Here is a 7,919-nt window from a genome sequence, read left to right on the forward strand (position 1 = left end):
AGCCTTTCAGCTTACTTTATTTATATATTTCAGATTTGGCAACTATATGTATACAGTTGTGTAAGAGAGCAAATATATATATATTTGCTCTGTGTGTGTGTGTTTGTGTGTGTGTGTGTTTGCTCTTTTGCTCTTATTCAGAGCTCTTTCACTTCCATCCTGGTTAATTGAGCTGAAGACTGATATTGACAAGCTTCAGTATCTTGAAGTTATTCATTTTGTTTTCTGCTATGTATAGTTTCTTTGTCTCCTCCCTTATTGTTAAGCTAACTTTATGCTGCTCACAGTTTTAGCAAGTCTTTTCAAAACATTGGCAGCTTCTAAATGGCCAAGGGATGAATCAAGAGAACCAGACTTTTCAGAAGCTTATCAAAATAAAATCAAGAGTTTCTTGTGGATGACCTGAATGACTGCAATGTTAGCAGAGTGCATTTCTTTTGATATAGGGACTCTGGATACTCAAGGCCTGGCTTAATTATCTCCTTTACTGTGATGTTCCAGCTAGAGTCTTGAGACAAATGGGGTGTTACTTCATTTACTCTGAAGTATCCCATCACATTGTTTATTATTAATCAGATGGCCAAGGTACATTAAATCAGTGTCTATATTGATCTATCAACTACCTAATTTCTACCGCTTTTCAATACATTTCCATCTATTCATCTTTTCTACCTCTCTACTCAAACATTCCCCATCATCTCTAGGGATCTTCTGGGTGATGAATCCAATAGAAACTTTTAAAATTATGAAGCTTATTTTTAATAAAAGTTATATTTGTCTACTATAGCACATTTGAAATTTTTTAAGTTTAATACATAAATTGAACTAATTGCCCATAATTCTACAACCCAAAGATAGCAGTTAACCATTTTTAGGACTTCAAACCATTGTTAATAATTTGTTGGATTTTCTTTCAGAAATTCATATATTTCTGAAAATAATATATGTTATGGAATGGTTATAAAGTGCTATTAGACAGAATTATGTTTCTCTTTTTTAAAATAACACTTCATAAATATATAAACATATATTAAATATTTAATCAATGATTGATCTGTACAAAGAGTGTGCATTTTATGTGTAATTTCATGAGAGCAACCATTTCTCCACTTTAATCAAAATTTTCACACATGAGAGTCTGTTTCATTAATATGTCTATTTAGCACCAATATAATACTGTTTTAATGATTATATATTAAAATATATTTCAGGCTGGGTGCGGTGGCTCACGCCTGTACTCCCAACACTTTTGGAGGCCAAGGCAGGCGAATCACTTGAGGTCAGGAGTTCGAGACCAGCCTGGCCAACATGGTGAAACCCCATCTCTACTAAAAACACAAAAATTAGCTGGGCGTGGTGGTGGGTGCCTGTAATCCCAGTTACTCAGGAGGCTGAGACATCACTTGAACGCTAGAGGTGGAGGTTGCAGTGAGCCAAGATTGTGCTACCGCTCTTCAGCCTGGGCAACAGAGCGAGACTCCATCTCAAAAAAAAAAAAAAAAAAAAATTTCTATGCACCATACCCTAGAAGATACATCCTATCAATAAACAATCTTTGATATAGAAACATTGGCTCCTTAAAGACTTTACTTAATCACCTTCTCTACTGTGAGGTTTCAGAGAGAATCCTGTAAGACACATTATCGTATAAGTTTGTCAGGTATTTCAAATGAAACCGGCCCCAAATCTACACTCATAATTTTCTCCTCACCATCATTCTTATCCTCCTTTCCTTCCTCCTAGGAGAATATCACCTCCATATTCCGTTACCAATTCCAAACATCTGCGAATCAACATTAATTCCTACACCTCCCTCAGATAAACAGTCTTCCCCTTATATCTAGCGTATCCAGCTATGTCTTAGTCATCTAATATCACAATAATACTGCATAATAAACCACCCCAAAACTCAGTGCTATCCAACAATAAACATTTATTCTCATAGGCACAGTTCTGTCAGGTTTTTGGACAACTCTGCTTCAGGCTGTTAGTCTGAAGGTTAGATATAGGTCTATTATACATTTGTTCATTCTGAGGCCAAGACTGAAAGGACAGTAACTGCCTGAGAAGTAGTTCTCATAACAGATCACAGGAGTCCAAGAAAGTCAAGCCAAATAGTCCAAGTACATGCCAAGGCTCTGCTCACATCATATCTACTAACACTCTTATTGGCCAAAGCAAGTCACATGACCAAGCCTAAGCTCAAAATGACAGGAAAGTACATGCTGGCCATCATGAAACCTTACCATGGGTGTATATATGTATTGTTATTTCAAGGAAGTAAAAAATTGAGACTAATGATTCAACTTACCACAAACTGATAACATCACTCAAATTAATTCCATTCTCCCCGTACCACTGCCAATGCCTTGGTTTGTTCCTCTTAATTTCTCCCCACATTAATGAATAGCCTCAACTATCTCTATGATTTTTATTATTGCCCCCATCCAAAGCATTCTTCACACACACACATTAGAGCCATATTTATATAACACAAATTGTGTTAGACTACTCTTATGTTCAAAATCTTTAACTGTGAATCCTAAAAAAGTACATGTTTCTTGGCATGTCATATAAGACTACACTTGTCCTCACTGTAGTTTCTTTTTCACAATTCTTAACCCAAACTTCATCTGATCATAATGAGATCCTTGCCATTCTCTGGACAAATTTGGAAAAGAACTCTGCACTTGGAAGATCATAACACTAGTGTCTAAAACTGCCTGACATATAGTTGATGCTAAAAATAAATGTTTGGTAAAATAATAATTGTAAAAAAATAATTCTGGAAATATTATTTCCTCATTCATGAGACTTTTCTGGGCTTATTAAGTTATGTAAAAATTATTTGAACAGTTTAGCCTTTGAGCTGGTTTTAAAATCCTGATAAAATATCATTTTTCTTTACGTTCTTTGCTAAGCATCATAAATTGTCTCATGCATTTTTATCTTGTTTCTAAAATCTTTACTCATGTTATTATTCTGAAAATCTCATTTCAGATGATCTGTTAAATTAGAACAAATTCAAAAAGAAATAAAAACACATGTTTTTCTCATTACAAAATAATGAATATTTCTACCTTTGGAAAGAAATTGTGTAACAACCCTCTAGAAAAGCTTTATTGTGATCTAATTATACCTTAGAGAATTTATAAAGATGGAACTGAACCAGCACAGTGTATATGTGTGGCTTAACATGGTAGAGTGGAAAGTTTTGGAGGCAGTCTAAGATCTATATGCCAGCTTTGCCATTTTCATTTATGTAATACATACTGAAGTATCTACTCTATGCAAGTCAATATAATAGTGGATACTAGGGTGAAGAAAACATACATACTCTTACAGTTCAATGGGAAAGTTAGAATGGTATAAAATATTATTTACCAATATCTATTTTCTCTACTTTTGAGCACATTGGAAAATTGCACTTCCTTTTCCTCGGAAAGATAGATTTTTGCCATGTTACTTGCTTTGTCCAAATGAAACGGAGCTATGTGTCACTTTCATCAGAAGGCATTTAGTTGCCCGTGCTCAACTCTCCAGCCCTCACTTTCTCCACTTAGCAATCATGGCAGTACATGTTGAGATCCAATGTCATAAGCTGTTGGAACTTTCATCAGCACGTGTCACCAAGTAACTAACACAAACAGGAAGGATCCTCTTGCTGACCTGTTTTGAACATGTAATGTGAGAAAAAAATGTATTTTAAGGCTCTAATATTTGGGAGATGTTTACTACAGCAGCATAATTTAGACTAACCTAATGGGTACAATAGGCATAAGATAAGTAATGACAAGTAGATACTTATAACAAAAGGTGGCAGGGAGTAGGGTGGGCAAAGGGTGTCATTGAAGTTAAAGACAAAATGAATGATTATTGTGTGGCAAGTTAAAGAAGACTTTTTTGAGGAAACTGTGATGAATGATGTCATAGTTAACCAAGTGAAGAATGTTAAATGGAAAATTGTTGCCTGACCTCTAAGGCTCAGGGTAGAATGCCCCGTGGAGCACCAGCCCTATAGTAAAGGCTTAATAGATATTACTTCCTTTTTCTCATAATCTCTGAATTGATTGCTGCCAAAATATTTATTTCCCTTTCACTTGACATGACCTAGACTTCTGTCCATTCTTCTCAATCTCTTCTGGTAGCCACCTTAGCCTTGGATGAGAAGGTAATGCTGTATCTTTTAATTGCCTGCAAGAGTCTAACTCACTTCTACCAACAGCTGAAAACTGGCATTAAAGAGTCTTAAACTTCGGGTTTTAAAGAATTTTTATGTAGAGCTGTCAGAAAATAGTCTCCTCAAATCTCTACATGCACTTAAACCCAATATGTCAAAACAGAACCTATGAGGTGTCCCCGAAACCAGGGCCTCCTTAAGTCCTCATTTTAGTATATGGTCCTACTAAGTATCCTGATGGTAGTGCCAGAAACCTGGCCAACATTCCTCTTCCTCATTATCCTCCCAAACCATAATCAAGAATCAAGGCCTGTTGATTCTATTGTGACTGTAATTTAAATAGCCTCATGTGTCTTAATCACTACTATTCCTCACCACTACCCTTCTTTTAGATTTGTTCATTTGCCTTCTAACCACTGATTTCCCTACATTTGCTTCTATGTACCCTTTTAATTCTTTCTTCCTCAATTTTTAAGTCTGAACCCCATTTTCCACTAATATGGGAATGTATTATCCGTAGTGTGGAGAAACAGACTGAGTCGTACAAATTCTATTCTCTGATAGTTCAAGGATTGGCAATTGTAAAGGAATAGATGGCAAATATTCTAGGCTTTGTGGGCCATATAGTCTCTGTTGCAAGAATTCAACTCTGCCTTTGTGGCACAAAGGTAGCTATGGATTATATGAAAATGAATGAGTGAGGGTGTTTTCCAATCAATTTTATTTACAATAACAGGCAAAAGTTGGAATTGGACTTATGGATGATAGTTTGCCAACCCCTGCTTTAGATAAACTGTGTATGTTTTTTATCAGCCAAGTCCCTTCTACTCTCAAGTCCTCCACACTTACTGCTTCTCGTTTCTAAAATGCTCTTTCCCTTTTCCTTTCCTAATTCTCTGTCAGTCATTTAGCCTCAACTAAAATGTCATTGCCTTAGAAAACCTTCTTATATTTCTCTTATCTCTTGACTAGGTTAATTCTCCTTCTCTATGTTCTCAAAAACAAAACTATGAGAGTATTTTACATGTATATCAATAATGATCTGTTTCATTACTAGTTTAAAATCTCCCTCTATATGGCCAGGGACTGTTTGCCATGTTCACTCCTGGCTCCAACAGCAACAGAGTACCTAATCCAGAGTAGATGCTCAGTAAGTATTTGTTGAATCAATGAATGATAAAATGATTAGGCCTAAAACTTTGTATTTGGAGCAAAAAGGCAGTGATAATACTTCAGTGTGATTTTATTAGCCACAGTGTAAAACACTATAGCTAATCAGTCCAGCTGAAAGGGTGTTCAGAGTAGTGTCTTTGTTCTTCCATGAATGTGGAGAAATAGCTTAAGTTATAGAAATTTTACTGCCAACTTAACAGCATTAGTCAAGAGATTTTAATAAAAAGCAACTCACAATAATGATATGAGAAATGAAAGCCAAAGTAACTACCTGGAATATGAAGTCAGCCATTAAAATGAAAACTTTGACTGAAAAAAAGCCCCACTATTTCAAAAACAGAGATTTAAAGCCAAGAATGTTCAGCCCTCTTCAGTCCTGTTTTTTCTCAACTCGTCAACTTGGGTTCCTTATGTCTCAGCGCCCAGGTACCTTACCTACTACGGTTATAGGGTCTAGTACCACCTGTAGTTCTCCTAAGGATGATTAAGAACATGAACATGGAGGCCAACAAACGTATGAAAAAATGCTCATCATCGCTGGTCATTAGAGAAATGCAAATCAAAACCACATTGAGAACCATCTCACACCAGTTAGAATGGGGATCATTAAAAAATCTGGAGACAACAGATGCTGGAGAGGATGTGGAGAAATAGGAACACTTCTACACTGTTGATGGGAATGCAAATTAGTTCAACCATTGTGAAAGACAGTGTGGCAATTCCTCAAGGACCTAGAAATAGAAATTCCATTAGACCCAGCAATCCCATTACTGAGTATATATACAAAGGATTATAAATCGTTCTATCATAAAGACACATGCACATGTATGTTCGTATGGCACTGTTTACAATAGCAAAGACCTGAAACCAACTCAAATGCCCATCGATGATAGACTGGACAAGGAAATGTAGCACATATACACTATGGAATACTATGCAGCCATAAAAAATGATGAGGTCATGTCCTTTGTAGGGACATTGGATGAACCTGGAAACCATCATTCTTAGCAAACTGACACCAGAACAGAAAATCAAACACCGCATGTTCTCACTCATAGGTGGGTGTTGAACGATGAGAACACATGGACACAGGGAGGGGAGGTTCACACACTGTGGTCTGTCAGGGGGAACTAGGGGAGGGACAGTAGGGGTTGGGGAGGTCAGGGAGTGATAACATGGGGAGAAATGCCAGACATAGGTGACGGGGGGGTGGAGGCAGAAAACCACATTGCCATGTATGTACTTATGCAACAATCCTGCATATTCTGCACATGTACCCCAGAACCTAAAGTGCAATAAAAATTACACACACACACACACACACACACACACACACACACATATATATATATATATATATATATATAAAGAACATGAACATGAGAGGTGAGTCAGCCAGGGTTCAATCAAAGAAACAGTCACTGGTAATGAGGTAAAGAATTTATTATAGAGAGTTGACCTTATGTAATTGCCATGCTTAATTCAACTGTTTATTTTGTGTTTGATGCTGAGCCTGAAGTTATAGAGCTGGGGATCATGAAGGAAAGTTGGATGCCAAGTAGTGGAGTGCAGAACACTGGAACCTTCAAGGAATAAGATGGATCCTGCATCTGTCTAGAAGAACCCACATTTATCTCTCCCTGTGTCTAAGCCTCCTACTTCACTGCTGGGTAACTTACAAAGGGAGTGGATGCTCTTGCCACCAATCTTCATTTGCTTCTAGCTCAGGGTCTGGAGAAACTAAAAAAAGAAAAGTTACAATAAGAGCAGAAGAAGCTGTGGGCTTAGCTACTGCCCATATCAACGAATGAACCAGTGTATCCACACAAACGTGAGTGGGCTACATCAGGTATCAAATGACATAGACTAATATGGCTTTGCTGTGTCCCCACTCAAATCTGATCTTGAATTATAGCTCCCATAATTCCCATGTGTCATGGGAGGGGCCTCGTGGGAGGTAATTAAGTCATGGGAGTGGTTCTGTTGTTGTTCTAGTGATGAGACCTGATGGTTTTATAACGGGGAGTTCCCCTACACAAGCTCTCTTGCCTTCCACCATGTAAGATGTGACTTTGCTCCTCATTCATCTTCAGCCATGATTGTGAGGCCTCCCCAGCCATGTGGAACTGTGTGTCAATTAAACCTCCTTCCTTTATAAATTACCTACTGTTGGAGGGAATGTAAATTAGTCTTTTGTCTTTATTATAAAAGTCGTTCTAACTGGAGTGAGGCAATATCTCAATGTGGTTTTAAAGTAATGTTCAGTGATAAAAAAGAATGGCATCCTGTCATTTGTCACAACATGAATGAACTTGGAGGACATTATGCCTATAATAAGTCAAGCACAAAAAGATAAATACTGCAAGATCTTACTCATATATGCAATCTAAAAAAATTCATAAAGGAAATTGATACATCTTTATTAACAGTCATACATAGACCTTCAAGAGTAAACATGGATTCTGCTTCACTTTAGCCTTCCATGTCTAATGCATGCCACAGTTATAGTCAGAGCTAACCGAAAATATACAGGGAAAGGAATTCTGGAAGATGTAATTCAGCGGAG

Source organism: Sapajus apella, unplaced genomic scaffold, assembly GCF_009761245.1.
Source record: "Sapajus apella isolate SASKATOON/1434 unplaced genomic scaffold, GSC_monkey_1.0 scaffold17, whole genome shotgun sequence".
Classification (NCBI taxonomy): domain Eukaryota; kingdom Metazoa; phylum Chordata; class Mammalia; order Primates; family Cebidae; genus Sapajus; species Sapajus apella.